We start from the raw sequence: 22,085 nt of genomic DNA, 5'->3' as shown, positions 1-22,085 counted from the left end.
CCCAAACCCCTTGACCCCTGTGTGACTACTAAATTCACTTGGTTCTGTGAACTAGCTTTGTGTGATCCTATCCTAAAGGGTTTGAACTTTGTTGACTACTCCAATCTCTTTTCCAAAAAATCTCTGTTGTTTTACTAATTACTTCCAAAATAGACTTTTTTATACAGTCTTTCAAGAAACCTTTTTCAATTGGTGTCCTTCACTTTCACTTTACTCTTAGTCAATAAGTTCTGCCCCCTCTAGTATGTGTGCTGCCTTGGGATCCTCTTGAGAACCCTCTAAACTCTGGCATACTGAGGCTGACCTTTCCACACTGCACTTGTTCAATTCTTTGGTTACTAAGTCTAAGTGTAACCACTGTCCGGGGCCCTTGAGACCCTTAGGAAACTTTGATGCACCTAGACTCTGATTTGTCTACGAAATTGAGGCTTATGAGACCATTGGAGGCTTTGGGAAACCTGGGCCTAATTGAAGGCTCCCTATAGAATAGCTTCTTGATTTTCTATTTTTACTTATGTAATTCATCCATTGGCCTGTAATAATTTATAAACAGATATTGGGGTATTTAGTAAAAAAGGGTGGGTAGATGCATACTTTGAAGGGTAATACGGGTAGAAATCCTGCTCTTAGGACCTTATTTGTTAAAGTCTGATTGTTTGCCTAAATAGAAAACATGCTCATAGGTTTACTCTTTAATCTTTTTGCTTGGCCTAATAGAAAATCTGTTCATAGGATTTACTTTTAAAATCTTATTGCTTTACCTAATAGAAATCATGCCTATAGGATTTTACTTTTAAAATTGTTTGCTCATCAAGTAGAAACCATGTCTATAAGGTTTTATATTCTATCACATTTAGAAATCATGCTTATAGATCCCAAACAATCGTGTCTTAAAATCAGTTCAATAATAAATGCCATACCTATAAGACTTGATCCAATTTCAGTATGTTTTTTATGCCTGCAAATCGATGAAAATCAGTAATCCGCCTAGATATCATACCTATAGGGATATCTACTCGCAATTCTTTCTGCCTAATTTAATTTAGTCTAATAAATTGACTTCATTACGCCTAGTTCATTTTTAAACTGGTCTTATTAAGTATTAAACATTTTCTGAAAGAAGTTCTTTCAAAACTACCTCAATCTCATTAGATATCATGCGTATAGGTATTAACGGAGTCTATTTCAAAATCTGTTCATTTCTGTATTAACATAGGCACCAGTATTCTGCATATAGGCAAGCCTTAGGGCGTTCTCAACAATTGCATTTCTCTAAAGTTGTCTGTCACTTAACGTTTCTGGTTCTAACAGGCTTTTAATAGAGTCCCTAGGCAACTACTAGGGTATAATTCCTGGATATCCTGCTTTAGGACATTGTCTAAGAAAGACCTTAATTGTGTTTGAGTCATGTTGCTTGTGTGTTTTGTTTGAGAAGGAACTCTGAGCCTTTTAATTTCTCCCATTATGTGAAAGTCCTAACTGATTTGACTGTCGCCCTAGAATTTTTGCCTTTCTTAACCTTAGGGGTACATCTAGAACTACCTATTGGTAGGGGTCCTAACTCCCTCCAGGACCATTAATGAGGGACGAGTACCAGCACGCAATAGGAATCATTGACCAACCACTCACTTTGCATGACTAATAAGGGGATGGGAATGGTAGACATGGGATATGATTACTACGTTTTAATATCACCTGTAGTCCCTCATTGAGGAGTGTTTACCGGATATTGCATGGGGTGATCCTATAGGATAATCAACCTAGGACCCTTCTTTACCAAATCCTTTCTTTAAACTTTTATTTTGCAAGTTGTTCAAACCTTTATCTTACTACTTGAATTACCCAATGTGCTTTGCTTATAATTTATTTGATTCAACTGTTTTTATGGACTAACTTGTGAATATAAGTTCGGCCGGGACCCACAGTTGTGGACCAAGAGGGGATCCTAACACCTTCCCCTCAAGGTTACTTTGAACCCTTACCCTAATCTCTGGTAATGCAAACCAACCCAAGAGTTAATCATTCTAGGTGCCCTAACGCACCATAATCTGGTAGGTGGCGACTCTTCAAATACCCAATTCCCAAAAGAAAATGAGTCATTACACCCCGTGAACGTCAAAACTCGGACCTCTTCCCCCCATCAAAAAGGGGGGGGGGGGGAGGGGGCGTGACAAAGTGGCGACCCTGCTAGGGATATTTCTAGGCTCTTACGATAAAGAACTTGTCTTTTACGAATTAGTCCAAGCATGCTTATCCTGTACCCTTCTCCCTTATTTAAATTTAATTATCTCTTTTTCAAGCATTTATGATTTCTTTATTGCCCTTAAACTAACTTGTCTCTTTGTTTTCTTTTTCCTGTAACTGCCTTTTAATCATTTAAATGCTATTTTTATTTTTTCCTACGTGAAAATACTTGCCTACAGGTTATTAATTGTTGCATATATCATGCTCCACATCATATTCCACTCGTGCGTCTCAAATCCTATAGCAACGCTTTAATGAGTGGTTGTGCTCTTCCTATTTACTACCCTTAAATTCAGAAAGGCTTATTTGCGGTAAAACCAGTCGATCAATGGTGCAGTCGACGGTTCCGTGCCTTCCCCCTCAAGTTGTCCGCTTGAGGGTACCAGTCTAAAACCCCCATAGAAACCTTACTCTGTTTAAATTGTGCATGCATCATGGTCAAACCTAGTCGGATCAGTTATGTTGTCCACATAATAATCCTTTAAGATAAGCCTTATCCCAAGTCCATCAGGTTTTCCATAATCCCAACGGACATAACTACATTTTGTGCATTAATTTGGAGAACTATATGCTGTTCATAAATGTATAAATAGTCGAGTCCGGTGGGGGTAAGGCCTAACCCTTTTGGTTTGCATAAAATGAGGCACGAGGTCCCCAGATTCGGTGTGGTTAGCAACATCCCTCCATTGTTGCTAGATTGGTGGGAGGATCTTTCCTCAAGTGACAAGAAGCATGTGAAAAAGTACTTGGGTAACTTGCCTTCCCTACTAGATATTGATTTAAACAACAAATTGATCGAGGCTGCTACCCTATTCTGGGATAGTGAAAGAGTTGTGTTTTGTTTCGGTAACATAGAAATGACATCATTTCTAGAGGAAATAGGAGGACTTGCAGGGTTGCCTTGGGACAGTCCTGGGCTTTAAGTTCCAGAAAACTGTATGGGCAGCGGATTTTTGAAGATGATGGGGCTGAAAAAGAATGTCGACCTAGTGTGCCTAAATGACTCCTACATACCTTTCGAATATCTCTACGAGAGGTATGGCCATAGAAAGTCTTTCCGAACTTATCATGATGAGATCGCCCTCACTTCACTAGGTCACATCCACCGTAGAGTGTTCCTGTTCATTGTGTGCTTTCTACGGCTGATAGTGTTCCCAATGAAAACGGGAAGAATCCACATTAGGTTGGCCATGGTCGCCAAAACTCTGATGGAAGGTATTAATGGACAAACATATACCATAGTCCCCATGATCATAGCTGATATCTACAGGGCCCTGAAGCGCTGTCAAAGAGGGGTCAAGCATTTTGAAGGTTGTAACTTATTGTTGTAGTTATGGTTGTTGGAGCATCTCCAAAAGGGTCGCTACCAAGGGTCGTCAAGATGAGTCATTTTAGGGTGGATTTCCAAGACGATGACATACCTTACAAGTGTCAAGCTCAGCACATGTGGCATTGCAAAATCATTGTGGAGAAAAGCATTGTTGAGCCAGACAGATATCACGCAGGGTGCGAGCCTCTCTACCCTGCATGGTTGGAGGACAATTTGAAAGGAACGGTGACACTGGGGACTGGTCGAGGGAACAAAATCATAGACGAGGAAGCTGAAGCCCAAGTCAAATACAACAGGCAAGAGGGTCCACGACTCTGAGAATGAGTATCGGGAGATACATGAGAGGAACGTGAGGTTGATTGAGGAATGGAAAGAGATGGCAGTCACTTCCAATATGAAACTGGAATGTCTGGAGCGAGGAATAGTATAGCTGGAGGGCAAGATCATAAAAATGATTGAAAACTGTCAGAATGCTGAAGGAGCCGAGGGAGGCCATCTGTCCTGAGCCTACTTGCTGCTAGGACTGCGCGAGCTGGGAGATCTATTTGATGGAGTCCGGAAGATCGAATCTGGGGAAGTTCCTTATGGGACCAAATAGATTATATTTACTTGATTTTCTTAAAATGTAATAAGGCCAAGTGCCAGTAGTGACTTGTTTTATTATTGTGTTAAGTGTTATTTTTCGATTCATCTACTTTTATGTTATGAAATGAAGCAGTTATTGGCATTTGAAGTTATCCAAATTTATTTGTCGCTAGGCCTACCTCAGGCACAACGAGGCTCTCAAATTAGGATACGAGTTTATATTTCGCAATATGTGTTTAAATACTGCAAACATTTCAGAATCCTCACTAACTTGTTACCTTTTTGCTTTTTGTTTATTTTTACTATTATTCCCATCCCCTTAGGTTGTTTCATCCATACTGGCCTCATCAGCATATCATACTAGATCTAGAGGCCCTCCACCTCCTACTCCTCCAAGCAATACAAAAAGCATAGGGAGAGCAAAGATGGACAACTTAAGTGGAATACGAAAGGAAAACGGTGAGAACGCAGAAACGTCCGACGGCCGTAGTACTCCGACCCCGAATGACCCGGTTTTGAGACTTGAAAAAAAGATACTAGAACTGAAAGGAGAACTTGAGTAGTTCCACAATTTGCCAAATTTGTCACTCGCCCCCAATGTCCCTGATATCCACTAACAGAACGCAAAGAACCCAACACTTCCTCAGAACAAACAAAACCCACAGCCACAAAATCCTACCATACCAAGTCAATACGTAACTCCACCACAAAATATCAATCCATTGCCAATACCAACTCCACCACAACATCATCAACCGATTCAGTACCCACCAACTACCACTTACCACACTCCTCAAAATATACCGCCACTCATTCCCGATCCACAAAATTCCACCAATGACCATCACTATACCCAAGTTCCTGGCACCCATCAGAGCAACCCCATATACGTGGAAACTATACCACATTCTACCTTCCAGCCAATCTCCTGTGCACTAGAATCCTCCTAAAAGGACCTGCTCATTAAGAACATGGCCGAATAACTCAAGAAGCTAACAAGCCGAGTTCAAGGTGTTGAAGGCGATAGAGGAATAGAAGGTTTGAACTATGAAGATCTGTGCATACAACCCGATGTGGAATTTCCAGAAGGGTAAAAACCTCCCAAGTTCGAAATGTTCGATGGAATAGGTGATCCCAAGGTTCACCTAAGGACGTACTGTGACAAGCTAGTCGGGGTTGGAAAAGATGAAAAGATGAAAAGATTCGAATGAAGCTCTTTATGAGGATCCTTACCGGGGACGCTTTGTGTGAGCACGTGATTTTTGTCTTACGCGACAATCGCTCCAAAAGAATTAAAAAATAATAACAAATGGTCCTGTTGTACAAATTTGGATTTTACATGGCACTTTGTTAATTATTTATGATTTTTTGCCCATTTTTATTTAAACAAAATACAAAATGTATGTGTCGTGCATAATGTGAACCGTAATCCGATTGTTAAATGGGAGATCACAAAAATACGCATTTCTTTTGTCCTGATTTGTTGCCTTGTTTAATTTTACCTACTTTTAACATTTTATACGCGTGAAATAAATGTGTTAAGTGTTTAATTAATGGTGCTTAGTTTTATTTAATTAGGTTGTGTATTAAAGAAATTAGAAATAAAGAAAAAGAGGGTAAAAATTTGTTTTAAAATGAATTTGGGCCGTACCCATTTCAAAATCTGAAGCCCAAATGAACGGCCCAAGCCACCAGTCCAAACAGCCCACCCCCAGGCCACAAAACGACGTAGTTTAACACCAAAACTACGCCGTTTCAATTCCGATCCATCTCAACCATTCAAACCAAACTGATCCAACGGCCAAGATCTCACACCCCGTACCCACTAACAGACCCGACCCGTCTCACCCGGACCGACCCCAACCCTTTACCCTCGAAACGACACCGTTCCCCGTTAGTTGAAGGATCCTGGCCCTTCATCACGTCTCATCCAACGGCCAGGATCCACCTATCCACTAACTATATAAACCTACAACCATACCCTGCCCCCTATCCAATACCCCAGCCTTCGTCTTCACCAGACCCTTCCCCTTCAAACCCTAGCCGCCCCCATCTCCCTTCACCAGAAACCCGGCGGCATGAACGCCGGTGACCTTCACCTTAACATCCTAATACCACCTTGACACCCTGAACATGGATCCACCAACCGTTCAGCTCGAATCCCATCCCACCTTCTCGAATCTTCATTTGAAGATTCGAGTCAAAACTCGATCTACATCGATCTGCCCTAAATTCACACCAGACACTCCCCAGACCCCCCTCGTGACCAAACCATGCTTGGTTTGGTCCGAATCTGACCAGGGAAGCATGAATCCCGGATCTAATTTTTGGAACCTTAGGGTTTCTCGTCACTGGTCCGTATCTTGTTCAAGCCGAAGAGATTAAGGTCCATTAGACCTTAATAGATCTGAGAAACACTTCGATTAAAGTCCTTTCAGCCTTAAGAAAGGTCTGTTCGAATCCAAGCTAAGGCTTTTGATTTTTCGGATTTAAGGTGAGTTTTGTTTTCCTTTTTTATTTTTAGTCCATGTGTTGTTTAAGGGGCTGTTCATGTTTTGTGAAATTTGTGTTTTGAGTTTTATCAACTGTGTCCTGTCCACTTTGTTTGAACCTACGTGTTTGATTAAGTCCCTCTCCTGTTCTGATAATGCGTATGTATGTACGTGTTGTGCAATTAACTGATTCTCAAATTTGAACCGATTAACTGTCTCCTCGAGCACAATTCTGTTTGGTCAATACAATTCAAATCATGTGTCGATACTGTTAAATGTCTGATTTTTGGCTACGATTGAGCATGTTATGATTAATATAGTCGAGTCGACATGTGTCGTCAATTAGTTTCAACTGCCTGAACAATAACAAATCGATTTGCTTCTGGACACATTTGTCTGAATCAATTAGGAACTGAGTTTAGTACTTATAATTGTTGATTCGAATCTGGAATGTAAAATCAAATGATTTGTTTAGTTACAGTTCTGAAATTGCAGGGCATGTGCACTTGTGCACAACATGTGCATTGGTGCACCACAGGTGCATTTGTGCACAGCCTGTGCCCTGCATAAGGGCTTTTGAATAAAATAGTTGACAGCACATGCTGTCAGATCACATTCTGCTGCCCATACTCTGTTTTAGTTTCAGAAATATTAAACCTTACTTAAAAGTAAGTCTGTCAGGGAATATCATGGGGTTTGTTTATACTTAATTAGCTAAGTGGAATCTAAAAATAGGAGAGCACATGGGAGGGGTGTTCTGATTGTCTAAAATAGGCTGTTAAAGGGGTGATTGGGGGCTTATAAAAGGGAGGTCTTCCATCAGTTTAGGAGATCAGAAAAAAGGAACCAGAGATTAGGGAGAGAAAAAGAGATACACATATATACATAGAAAAGATAAGAGAGGGCGGGGACACATACATATTAACACACACAAACAGACATTGATAAGGAGAGAGTGAATTGAGAGGGAACATTTTGAGAGTGAAGTTCTGAAAAACAGAAAACTGGAAAATAACTTTGTTCGATAACACAGACAGACAAAACTAGAAATTGCATTCTTCTCTGCTGTCTTGATTTCGCTGGTTTTAACCTGTTTGTTCAATACTGATTTCTTTTAAAGCCAATTGAGTTTGTTGGTTGTCTGTTGGTTTACTCTGGAACTTGATCTAGTTGGGTTCTTGATTCTACTTGCTTCGCTTGTTGCTGCTGCTGCTGCTATTCTGCTTTCTGCTGCTGCTGACCTTTCTGCTTCTGCATCTTCTTTGCATTTCAGTATTCAGGTACACATTTCGAGTCCCATGTTGGTGTTAATTGTAACAGTTCGAAGTATGAAATGAAAGGAGTTTGAAGAAGTTTAAATGTCTGTTTGTAATGCTCATGGTATATTGACTTCTTTTGTATAAATTGATTAGTGCGTAATTCAGTAGCGAAAGATTAGTTAGTCAATACTTAACCAGGTTTTAGCCTTTTGCATCGTAGTTTTATAGTTGTTTGTTAGTACGAGATGTAATGGTACAATACATTGAATGCATGGATAATTGACATAAAATTTTCAACCGGATTCCTGTTTAACTATAATGACATGCATAGGATAGAATATTTCCACCTTACACAATGATGTTCTGTTTTACTTTAGTTCTTTTATCAGGACCCGCTAGGCGGTATATAGGAGCACGTTCGAATCCCCATTAGTAACAATGCCTAGTGTTCAATTCCCTTAATCTAGCCTAAATAAGTCTAGTTAAGTTCAATTCAAGAAATGTTTGGATACTAGTATAGCATTTGGTCAATCTCGTATGTTTCACAAGGTATGACGCCTCTTCACTTTGTAAATAATTAATCAGAAATTGGTAAGAATCCGGTTTGGGCCAAAGCATATAATTAAATTAGCATGTACCCTTTTCTTCTAGTCTTAGAGACAAATGCATTAGAAATGTAGCCACTTTAGGATATCCCTTCTAAAAAAAAATAGAGACGAGCCTCGCCAAATAAAACGCAAAATTGCGGGGCCCTCAATAAATAACCATAATAAATTCTTAAAATTCGGAATAGGCCGTTTAGTGAATTTCATGGCCTTCTACAAAAATAATAATGCGCTAGACTCTTTAGGCGCGGCTTAATAATTTAACCTTCTTAAACATGGGTGCACATTGATGTGACCCAAATCCAAATCTCAACGGAGTCAAAATGTGTCGACGACCACGGGTGCATCGATTGTGACGTGGTTCGAGATGCATTTTTATGACGTTGCAATTCTATAAAAATAAATGATAATAATAAAAGCGGTTTAAACTTAATAAAAGCACGTAAGTCATAACATGTATTTAAATCAGATAATTAGCCATTATAACAATTTAAGCGACCGTGCTAGAACCACGAGATTCGAGGGTGCCTAACACCTTCCCTCGGGTCAACAAAATTCCTTACTTAGAATTTCTGGTTCGTAGACTTCATTTGGAAAAGTCGAAAATTTCCTCGATTTGGGATTCAAGATAAACCGGTGACTTGGGACACCAAAAACCAAACCTTTCCCAAGTGGCGACTCTGAATTAAATAAATAATCCCATTTCGAATATTGTCACTTAAATTGGAAAAAACTCCCCTCGCGCATTTATCCTTCAGGGTCGGGCGCGAAAAAAGGAGGTGTGACAGCTCTGGCGACTCCGCTGGGGGACAAACCCAGAACCTGTGGTTCAGGGTTCAAGAATTCGAGCTTAGAATAATCGTTATATTTGACTTTATTATCTGATATTTATTACATGTTTTGACATAACGTGCTGCACTGTTTGTTTTTTTTACTGCTTTGATATTATCTGAACTGTATATAAATTGTGCCGAACCCTTCTCTCTTCACCTCCGGGGAGAAGCTCGCTGGTCGAGGCTCCCTATTCTGTTAATGTCAATACCTGAAATAAGAAAGAGGACGGATAAGTTACGAAGCCGGACGACCTTTTGGTTCCAGGTAAGTTGCCCCTCCTCGACTCGAGTTGTCCGCTCGGGTACACAGTCTAGAACATCTACCCAGGTTATAAACCTAGTATAACGAAACCTCATGCCGGATCCCTAGTAGGAACGCTTATCTGCATCATGTTGCATTTGACATAGGGGACTCAACACAGGGGTTGGGTCCGTCTAGGACAGGCAACCTGGAATGAAAAGACCATCCTGCTGCATCCCGTTTGTTTTGCGCATCTATTTGCTTCAGATCTGCATGTTGACCGGTTTCCGAAAAATTTTCAAAAAAAAGAATAGCAGGGTAGGGAGATAATTACTTATTCTTTTGAAAAAAAAAAAAAAAAACCATGTCCGCGTAATATCAAACCTAACCGGAATTTTCTAAAAAATATAAAAAAGCTGATAAAAAAAAAGAGCTTGCCTTTCAGTTCGACTATTCATTTTAATCACTTTCAAAATAAAAAAAAATATAAATAAAATGTTTCATTTGTAGCATTTTTTTTTTAAAAAAAAAAGATTTTCAAAATTTCAAAAAGAGAGGAAGTTTAAAATGTGTAAATATTTCCTTGGTCTCTTTTCAAAAATAAATAATAAAATGAAAAACAAAACATATAACAAAATTTCAAAAAGGGGGGTTTATTCTTCTTTTCTTTAAGGGATTTTATTTTTGTTTCCCCTATTTTGATCCGACCGAACTATGCCAGTTTGATTCTCGCACGGGGTGAGATACGTAGGCAACCCTCGGCGGGTCCAACCTCCCGTTTTTGCAAAAAAAAAAATCTAGATAATTTTAACTTTGAGTCTAATAAAGTTTATCACCCTAAATAAATGTGCAGGATGAGCACGATACAAAACGAACCATTTTCAATAATGACCAAGATCCCTTTTGAGTTGCGATTATGGTGGAACGACTTAGGCAAGGAGGGGCAAGGAAAAGTGAGGAAATATCTAAAAAATCTCCCGGATTTACTAGACATTCAGCCTCGGGGCGATATTATCAGATCATTGGTCACTTACTGGGATTCGGCGCACAATGTATTCCATTTTTCAGACTTCGAACTCACCCCGACGTTGGAAGAAATAGCGGGATACATTGGGGGTGATGAAGCTCCGTTAAGGTTCAAGTACTTGATTGCACCTAGGGCCGTCACGGTACACCGGTTTTTGGATTTTCTGAAAATACCCCGAACATTTCACCATCCAGATCTTGCCAAAGGTTTCTGCAGTCTCCATCTCATGTATGCTAGATACGGTCATGAAGACGGGTTCAATAAGCCGGATTTCAAACTATGTAGTAAAGGCAACCGATAAAAGTGGAACGAACACAAGCAGTTAGCTTTCATGACGGCCTTTTTAGGTCTTATAGTGTTCCCGAGGAAGGACGGTAACATCGATCTAAAAATAACTGGGGTTGTCAGTACTTTGCTCACCCAAGATAAGAGTACTCTAGCGCCTATGATTATGGCTGACATTTTTCGGGCTCTCACTGCTTGTCGAGCCAGGGGCGACTTTTTCGAAGGATGTAACCTACTGTTGCAAATATGGATGACCGATCACTTATGCCGCCGCTCTCCGCTCTTGGGTTACGGTTCGCCTGAGAAGACTTGCATTGGAGAATTCTACACTAGAGTCAAAGGTTTCAATCTACCTGAGGGCGTCACATAATGGACCTCATTTTTTCGAACTCTCACTGCTAGCCAAATCCAATGGACGTTCGGATGGTCGTCTGTTGAGGAAATCATATACATGCCAGCAACCAGGCCCCACTTTCTGTTGATGGGACTTAAAAGCATCCAACCCTACGCCCCATATCGGGTTCTGAGGCAACTGGGGAGGTATCAAGTGGTGCCGAAAGATGAAGATCTGAGTACCCAAGTGATTGAGATCAGTCCAGATGGTCGTTTCCCCGAAGAAGAAGTTCGCCAAATCTGGAGTGAGTGCCAACATCTGACGGCAAGAACTTGTGTGATGGATATAGCAAAAGGGGAAGTTGCCCCAGGGTATCTCGCTTGGTTCAGAGGCGACCTGTCTTGCGAAAGACCAGCTAAGAGACCGCATCTCAAAGACTTTGTAGAATCATCCCAAGGGCAATGGAATTGGTTAGCAAAAGAAAAAGAGTATCGGGCAGAGATCGGTGATTTGAAGCTACAAATTGACAGTCTGAAGTTCAATAACAGCATACAAATCACGGCAGATCAAAGTGAAAAGAATAAATTGGTCCAAGAGAATGAAGAACTCAAGGCCCAAATCCAAAAATTGAGATTGTCTCTTGATGAACAGCCCAGAAGTCGATCAGACCAACAGTTGATTAAGGGTTTAAAAAGAGAAGTCGCGGAGTGGCGAGATGGTTTAGAAGAATCGGGAAAGATTATGGCAAAGCTCAAGGCACAGTGGGGAATAAGAATAGAGAAGCATCGCCGACAATTGAACCAATCGAAACGCGACCACGAGAAAACTGTTGCCAAAATGAAGAAAGAGATGGCTATACTTGAGATCAAAGCAGCTGATCAAGCCAAGAATTTCCAAATTGAGAGCAGATACTGGTATGACTCATTAGCCCAGATGAAGTTAGAAGTACGGCGACTGAAGAATCAGCATATGCAGGATGCTCAGGTATTCAAGATATGTAGCGATCAGATAAAACGCCTACTCGTAGAGAAGAAGCAAACCAGGGATAGGATCAAGGCCATTGCCCATGCCATCACCAGACGATGTCTACGATGTGAGAACATGACCAGCGTTACCTTCCTCTCGGCGGTGATGGGTTATGTCAAGCAGACTATGCATGAGCTGGAACAACTTGAGAGGGATCTCACGCCTAGGACCGCGGCGAGGCCGAACGATGCCCCGCGGACACCAATTTTCAAAACCATAATGCACTCATAAGTCAAATCTGTATCTTAGCATCTTCTGCCTGTTTTTCCCATCAGGGTGATTTTTAGCCTATTTTGAGTCTAGGTTTATTTTCAAAGTTTGCTTTTTCTTTTGCAAAATGTAGTTTGTAATAGACCATTTCAACAATAAAGAGGTTGCTTCTTTTACGCTCATTTGTGTTCTTCGAACTACGTAATGATCTGATTCACGTAGGCATCGTGATTCGTAGGCAATCCTCATCGGATCCGGTCGTATTTTTACCGTAAAAATAAAAAAAAATATATATATATAAAAGAAAAACAAAAGAAAAATGATAAGAAAAGGGAAGCCTAAAAAAGGAACGCCGGAACGACGCATGCTTTCGTCGCAAACATGTAGGATCCACTTAACTGTATAGGTGCATCATGCTCAACGTGAGGTTGCCTATCTGTTATTTTGTTTCAAATTAACCGTGCGTTTGTCGTTGAGTACATCCAGGTTTTTGGGAAAGACGGTTGGTTTGGTGAAAGTCTGGCCTCGCACTCATACTTCACGAGGTCAAGGAGAAGTGTTCAACTACCTGTCGTTAGGACCAGAAGCAGTACTCACACTTACTTCACCAGATCAAAAGGAAGTGTGGAAATGTCTTCAGAAATTCCATTGCAAACAATCCCTATTTCCGAGGAGAGCTCAATCTCAACCGTCCTCACACCTGAATCCGCAACTGCGGAGGAAAATAGAATCCTACGGCTCCGCATGTTGGAAATGCTGGACGACTGGAATAATGGGAAAGAGCCGCCAAGTGTCGTCCCCGGGTTCCCTGAATTATTCTCCAGGTCAAATGGGACTTCTAATGTCCCCATAAATTATCCTGCCAACCCATTCGGGTACCCAGCCACCTCAGCCTTCTCTGCTGGATCGCCTTCTGAGCCTCATCCCCGAATGTCAGCCACCGATGCAAGCATGAACGTCTTTACTGCATCACCGTGCCCGATTACGGCACAGCCTGCCACGTACAAACCAAGCTTTGACTCATCCTCTTTTACATTCCAAGCACCATCGTTTTCAATGGAACCAACTAGGTTCGCTACCAGCACTAATCCTCTACCGCCTCAGTGCGAGCTTGCACCCGGGCAGGATCAGAACCCCAGAATTGCAGAACAAAATGAGATTGCCAAGAGAATGAGAAGCTTTGAACAAAGTTTGAAGAATATGCAAGGATTGAGCGGACAGAAGAGCGTCTCTTACGCCGACCTATGCATGTTCCCTCACGTGCACCTGCCAGCGGGTTTCAAGACCCCAAAGTTCGAGAAATACGACGGGCACGGTGACCCCATTGCACATCTTAAGAAATACTGCAACCAATTGCGGGGAACCGGCGGAAAAGAAGAACTGCTAATGGCATATTTTGGGGAAAGTCTAGTAGGGATAGCTTCAGAATGGTATATGGACCAGGAAATGTCCCGATGGCATATATGGGATGATCTCGCCAGAGATTTTGTGAAATAATTCCAGTATAACATCGACATTGCACCAGACCGAAATTCTCTGTCGAATTTAAAGAAGAAACCTTCAGAAAGCTTCAGAGAATATACTATTAAGTGGCGTGAACAGGCGTCAAGAGTGAAGCCTCCCATGGATGAAGTGGAAATGGTCATTACTTTTCTCCAGGCTCAAGAATCTGACTATTTCCAAAATATGATGTCAGCCATGGGTAAGCCATTCGCGGAAGCGATCAAGATTGGGGAGATGGTGGAAAATGGTCTGAAAACAGGTAGGATTCTGAGTCAAGCAGCCATAAGGGCAACCTCCCAGGCCTTCCAAAGCGGGTCTGGAGGAATGACAAGAGGGAAGAAGAAAGAAGAAACGACTATGGCAGCCTCGGAAGCAAGGGAGTATCGTCATCCCAGGCCCCGTTTCCCGGAAAGAATCCCACAACACTACTACCCCCACTCAAATTTGGCATATGCTCATCAACCTTATATGGTCATGAATGCCCAGCCTTATGCCCATCCACCACAACAAGCCAACCGAGGCCCAGCTCCACCTCCCAGAAATCAGCCTCCTTACCGCAACCACTATAACCCACAACCCCCGCAGAATAACTTCCGCCCTCAAGAGCCACCCCGAAGGCGGACTTTCACGCCCATCGGTGAACCATACTCAACTTTGTTCCCGAAGCTAGTCCAGTTGGGTTTCTTGCAACCAATCCCTCAAATAAGGAAAAACCTAATGTCACCTTCTTACAAAGCTGGAGTCAGATGCGCCTATCATTCAGGGGCCGAGGGACATGATACAAATGACTGTTGGTCGTTGAAAAGAGTGGTCGAAAATTTGATAGAGCAAGGAAAAATAGTGCTAAGGGATGAGGAGATCCCGAATGTAACTAACAATCCATTACCTGCTCACAATAATGGGCCGCTGATCGGAATGATTTGTGAAGACAAAGAGTTCGACCCTGCTCTGAAAGCCATAATTGCCATTGTCGACACGGGGAAGAGACCCGAAACAGACCAGAAACCAGAAAAGGGGGAGGAGGCCAAGGCTATAAAGAAAGAGCCTGAAAAGAAGGTGGAGAAGAAAGTGGTACCGGTAGAGGATGGAGTTCTTTACATACCACGAGGTCGAGCTGAGAAGACGCAGAACTTCGCAATCAAAAAGACAAAACCTATGTACATGCCGAAAGAGGCCTATGTGGTCCGGGGAATGATTCAACCACCTCGGCTGAATGAGCCAGTGGTTATCGAACGCGTGCCACAAAAGCCAATGACCAACCCGTCCACAGTGCCGTGGAATTATCGAAAGACTTTGGTAATGTACAAAGGCAAAGAGGTCATGGGAGAACTTCCAGAAAATACTTTCATTGGAAGGTATTCAAATACCCAAGAACTGAACGACGCCACACAAAGGCGCATCCCGCCAAAGAAGCCCGTAAGTGTTGAAGAAGCGGAAGTGTTCTTCCAACAAATGAAAATGCCAGATTACGAAGTGATAGATCAACTGCGCAAGTACCCAGAGCAAGTTTCCATGCTGTCATTGTTAATGAGGTCGACCGAGCATCAAAAGGTCTTACTAAAGATCCTGAATGAAGCATATGTGCCAATTGAAACCTCGGTAGAGCAATTAGAGCGGATGACAGAAAGATTGTTCGCCGTCAACCAAATCTCTTTCAGCAAGAATGATCTACCCCCGGAAGGAGCGGCACACAACAAGGCTTTGCATCTAACAGTTAAATACGAGGACTACTATGTCAAGCGGGTAATGTTGGATGGGGGATCAGGTGTTGACATTTGCCCGCTCTCCACGCTACAAAGAATGGAAATTGGGACCGGAAGAATCCGACCCAACAATGTCTGCGTAAGGGCTTTCGACGGCATCAAGAGAGATACCATGGGAGAAATAGACCTGTTGTTGGTCATAGGACCAGTCGAATTTCAAGTAACCTTCCAGGTGCTCGACATGGATACATCCTACAATTTTCTCCTTGGAAGACCTTGGATCCATGCGGCAGGAGCCGTTCCTTCCACTCTTCACCAGATGGTAAAATTCGAGTACAAAGACCGAGAGATCGTGGTCCATGGGGAAGATGAGCATGCCATTTATCGGGACCCATCCATCCCATATCTGGAACCGAGAGAAGGGAGCGAACATACAGTCTATCAAGCTTTTGAGATTGTACTGGCAGAGCAGCGCGAAGAGGGAATACCCTGCCCCCAGCCTTTCTTGTCTAACGCCCCGGTTATGGTGACCAAAGAGATGATCCGGCACGAATTTAGGCCAGGGAAAGGGCTTGGACGAACCCTTCAGGGAATAACAGAACCCATTACCTTGCCAGTCACCAAAAAACCTTTTGGACTAGACTTCAAACCTACTCCAGCAGACGAAGAGTAGGCAAAGAAGAGGAGAAATGAGGGTTGGAAGTTACCTCAACCATTGCCGGATTTATATGCAACTTTCATCAGGCCAAGGTATGTTGAAGAAGAAGATGATGAGGTCTTCACAGCTGAGGAAATCGAGGAGATATGTGGGGCGATGAGAGAGATGCTCTACGAGGTCCACATGGTTCAACCAGGTGAAGGCACAAGCACTGCTGAGATGCTGTACATGGGGTCGAACGCCCAACTTCAAAACTGGGAGGTCACGCCATTTCCGACTAGACGGAAGTCCGGGTAGACCTGTCCTGCCACCTTTCCTGTGTCACAAGTTATCTCCAGGACATAACTTGAACGTTTTCTTCCTTTCAATTGTTGTTTTGAATTCCTAAGTTGTAAACATTGTTGTCTTCCAACTTTCCAAAGAAAATAAAAAAAAATCATCATTGCTTTCCCATTCTTTCTTTTGTTCTGATTTTTGTTATTTTTCCTTTTATCTTTCTTTCAGTTATAATAATGCGGCTTTAAATATGACATGCTTGCGGACTTCACGCCCAGATCACAATGAGCTATTTAACTGCGAATTAATGAACCCAGAACCAGAATATGATGCGGAAGAAGCTTTTAAGGAGATAAACCGAGAGTTGGAATATTTTGAGAATAAACCTAAGCCAAATCTGAATGACACCAAACCGGTTAATTTAGGAACTCCTGAAGAAATCCGGGAGACCAAGATAAGCATTCACACGGACAAGAAAACGCGAGAGGCGATAATTCAACTTCTTTTTGAATTTAAAGACGTGTTTGCTTGGTCATATGATGACATGCCGGGACTAGGTGTTGATCTAGTAGTTCATAAATTGCCGATTCATCCTGATTGTCCTCCAGTTCAACAAAAGCAACGAAAGTTCAAAACTGAGGTCAGTGACAAGATTAAAGAGGAGATCACCAAACAACTGAAAATGGGAGTGATTCGGGTAGTCCAATATACAACATGGTTGGCGAATGTGGTTCCAGTACCAAAAAAGGACGGGAAAACTCGGGTATGTGTAGATTACCGAGATCTGAACAGAGCAAGTCCTAAAGATAATTTCCCGCTGCCCAACATCCACATCCTCATTGATAATTGCGCCAAACATGAGATACAGTCTTTCGTAGATTGTTACGCTAGGTATCATCAGGTATTGATGGATGAAGAGGACGCTGAGAAAACTGCCTTCACCACGCCTTGGGGAACCTACTGTTGTCGCACCTCCTTTTCACCGCGCCCGCGGGGCGCGTGGGGAGTTTTTTCCAATTGAAGGACAGTCAAAACGGGATTTATTTAATTATTTCAGAGTCGCCACCTGGGAATTTTAAGGCGTCCCAAGTCACCAATTTTTAATCCCTGAATCGAGGAGAATATGACTCTGTTTATTATTCTGCGAACCAGAAATCCTGAGTAAGGAATTCTGTTAATCCGGAAGAAGGTGTTAGGCATTTCCGAATTCCGTGGTTCTAGCACGGTCGCTCAACTATTTTTATTATTGGCTTAATTATCTTGATTTTTACTAAATACGTTTTTATTGCATGATTTTTACTACCGCCTTTATTTATACTGCTTGTGATTAAAGGCCCTTCTTTGAATCGAATCACGCGTACGTATATTCGTGTTATAAATTAAAAAAATGCGGAATTGTGTCACGCGCACGTGTACACGATAATCTTGATAATATATTTATTAAAAACAATGATTTTTCGAAATTGTGCCGAATCAAGAATATTCGTCTTTCTTAAATAGTGAACCGCACATCTCGGGTTTTATGAAATAAATTTAATATTTTTTAAAGAAATTCGTTTTTTATTTAATATTCACTCGAAATTGCGCGTACGCATAATCCGAATTTTTGCTTTTTAAAAAAAAATATAATCAGGGTGCGCGAACGCATCCCTGATTGCGTAAAATCTTTGTTAATAATATTATGGGCTTTCCCCAAATTGTTTATTATATCACGAGAAATATCCATTTAAGATACCCTTGAACTCTTGAAAAAAATTCACAATTTATTAAATGTTGCCCGTCGATTATAATTTCCGCGTATAAATTATATTTATCCAGACTATTCAAATTCAAAGAAAAGAATAAAAATATGATTAACACTATTTTCGGCAAATACAACATTATACATCTACCAAAGAATGAATTGCATATGAAACTAAAAAAAATGATTCATAAAGGGAAGAAATATTTTCCAAGAATTTTCATTATTTACTTAGTGCAAATTCTATTTCTAATTACCATTGATATAAAGTGTTGTAATTTATGCTTGGACATCTCGTTTCATTCTCATATACTCGCTTTTAATCTAATAGGCCTAATTATTTGGTTAATTTATTTTATGAAGGTAGATAGGCATCAAGTTTATAGGAAAGGAATTATTATACAAGCCGATTCAATAAAATTACCTTACATGCAACCTAACTGTATGTCGTAAACATTCATAACGTTTTAACATCATAACAAGCTATATCATATCACCTTTCGCCAACGTTTATACACACATCTATTATCTTATAAAAAATATACCACCAATACCATCTTAACTTTATTTAACAACAAGAGTTAGTAATGTAGTTTTCTTGATATTTCTACATTACTCTTTACTTAGCTAACAACACCATAAAATTTAAATAATGGCCCACTTTATGCCACGTTTCCTACCTTGACAATCTTAATTATACCTTCCCTTAATGAAAATTTCGAAATTAACCCTATTACAACACTTATACAAATTTCAAGAAATGACATTTAACTTACAGCCATTACGTCGAAATATACTACTATTAAACCAACATGAAACAAAGCTGAATTTTTAACTAAAGAGCTCAAATGAATAGAAGATAGTATTACAATTCAAACTTTATTAATTGTCATGTTGAAATCCTTCACAACATAGGTTTTAAAAGATATGTACCTGGCAATGAAGGATGAAGGAGTTAAGATTTCAACAGTAGCAGCAGTAACAAATTCAGCAGAATAACAGTATACAGCAAGTCTGAACAAGACCCGTTAACCCAGATGAACAGTGACAAAAACTTGAGAGAAAGATTTCAGATTCAAACTGAACAATATCCACAAAAACAAAACAACGGACAGATTCTAGAAGAATGACATTTTTTCAGATTTCAGTTTCTTCCTGTTTCTGATTCCTATTTCTGATATTTTCTGTTTCTGTTTTTCTTTTTCTTCTTCTATCCAGATTTCTCTCTATGTATATGTATTTCTGTGTATATCTCTAATGCCTTAAAATCAGCCTCTCTTCTAAACTCTCTGAAAAACGGCCTTTCAGAATTTAAAGAAGTAAAATCTCTGTCTGAAAACTCTCCTTAAAATCTGATCTGAAAACTGATTTTTTTTTTTAAAAACTCCTCTCTGAACTCATCCCTCTTATAATCTGATCCAAACCTCTTGTAAAATCTCCCAATATCTCCTAAGTTTTCTTCAAAAATCTGTGTTCAAAATCTGACCTTTCTCCTAATCTCTCCTTATTTTTTCTTCTCTATTAAAATCTGATAAAGTCTACCTTAAATCAGTCCCCATTCCCCTCTATTTATACAGGGTTGTCCTATACTCTTCTAGTGCTGAATGGACCCTTTTCTCCTTTTAAAATCAGAAAGTTTTCCATTAAAACTACTTTTGAATACTTTAAGTGATCTTATCCTGTTTTTCAGCAGCCTATTATCCCTTGTTCCCCATTAGTACTTTAAATAATAGCCACTAACTTTCCATTTTTAGACCATTATGCTATCATATTACCCTTACTGTTCTGTCCCAAAATGTCCTAGATTTACTGTTTTCTACTGGTATTACTGTCTTAGATTTTAACAAGTTATCTGAATTAAAACTTGTCTAGTAGCTAACAACCAATTCCTAATGATTAATCTCCTAATACAATTGTATTTACCCAACCTTTGTAAATTTGAATTCAGAACTAACATCATAACAACATTATACTGAATTCAGCCTAATAATTCAACTGAACTCAGCTTTTGAACTAAGATCAAACAAACAGGAGCATTGTCAATATATTGACAATGTCCTGAACTTAATGTTCAGAAAACAGCACACATATAACGTCCATTTGATGGATTTATTAAACAAGGACCAACTGATTAACAATAACTAATTAACTGATTATAGCAAAATAATCCATCCAAAACAGGTTATTTTAGTCAACATTTTCAGAAGCAGGATTTATGATATAACTAATCGACGAACTTAGTAGAGTCGATTACACACATTGTAAACAAACAAAATCAACAGAAACAATTCATTTATTTGACTAATCATACGGGCATGAGACAAAGATGACAAAATTAATAAAAAACAAAAACATGAAGAATTAACAGGTTATTAGACAAACAAGAATACATGTATAAAAAATACCTTTAAATCCTTCAATTTTATTTCGACTCGGACTCAACTTGGATTCGGACTTTGTTTGAAATCAAACAGACCTTAGTCGAAGTATTTTCCACTGAAAATACTTCGACTAAGGTCGATTAAACCTCAATCTTTAATCAATTTGGACAGAATCCAGAAGTTTGGTATTTCTAGGGTTCCTGAAGGTTCGATTTGGGACTTAACCATTTCTGGTTAGATTCGAGGGAAACCAAAGATGTTCTAGGCACGAGGGAGGTCAGGGGGTAACTGGTGTGAGTTTGAAGTAGGTTGGGATAAGGTCAGGTTGTACTCGAATCTTCAAATGAAGATTCGAGTAGTTCTAGTAGGATTCGAGCCATGCAACCAACAGATCTGTGGTGAGGGTATTTAGGGGAAGCTGTGGTGTTATTTTGGGGGTCATCAGAGAAAGTTGGTTTTTCAGGCCAACCTTCAATCGAAGATTCGAGACATTGGGTCCTAATTCGAGGTATATGGGTTATGGAATTGGAACGAGGAGGTTGAGAGGAGTCGAGGGTGTTAAGGTGGGGTGGTTTGGACTACCGAAACCGCCGTGAAGCGATTTCCGGTAGGCGGTGTACGGTGGTGAAGGGCGGAGTTCATCAGATCTCTTTGAAAGAGATGATGAACAGGACCGGGGGTGGGGTGTTTGGTTTGGGGGCTGGGGTGTGGATTAGAGTTATATACGAGTGGGGTGGATTGATCTCATCCGTTGGATCAATTAAGATGCACGGTTGAGATCAATTCACTTAACCAAACGACATCGTTTGGTTGAAGTTGGGGGAAAGGGGTCAGCCCGGGGGTGATATGGATCGGGTTTGGATGAGTTCCTGAGGCCGTTGGATCAAGATAGATGAACGGTTCAGATCTAGTTGCCCTAAACGTCGTCGTTTCATTTATGCAGGGGATGAACTGGACCGTTTGATTGCAATGAATCAACGGCCCAGATTAAAAATCCAGAAGCGACGTCGTTTGAGTCCCGTATGGGACTGGTTGACATGGACCGGGTTCTTTGCGTGATTGGGCCTGATTTTTGTTTTTAAGAAAAAATCTTTGGCCAAGGTCCGTTTTTTCATCATTTCCAATTCTTTTATTTTCTAATTAAATTCCTAATTGTTGAATTCCTAAAAATTATATAAAAAATAAAATTATCCTTGCAAAGATAAATTACCTATTAATACATAGACAACACAATAATCACACATTGAAATATTAAAACTAGAACAGACACATATTTTTGTGATTTTATTTTTTCGAATCAATTATTAAATGCATAATTAAATCCTAGATATGCATGCAACATATATTTTTAT

The sequence above is a fragment of the Nicotiana tabacum genome, chromosome 18 (genome assembly GCF_000715075.1).
Source record: "Nicotiana tabacum cultivar K326 chromosome 18, ASM71507v2, whole genome shotgun sequence".
NCBI lineage: Eukaryota > Viridiplantae > Streptophyta > Magnoliopsida > Solanales > Solanaceae > Nicotiana > Nicotiana tabacum.
Note: the sequence above shows the minus strand (reverse complement) of the source record.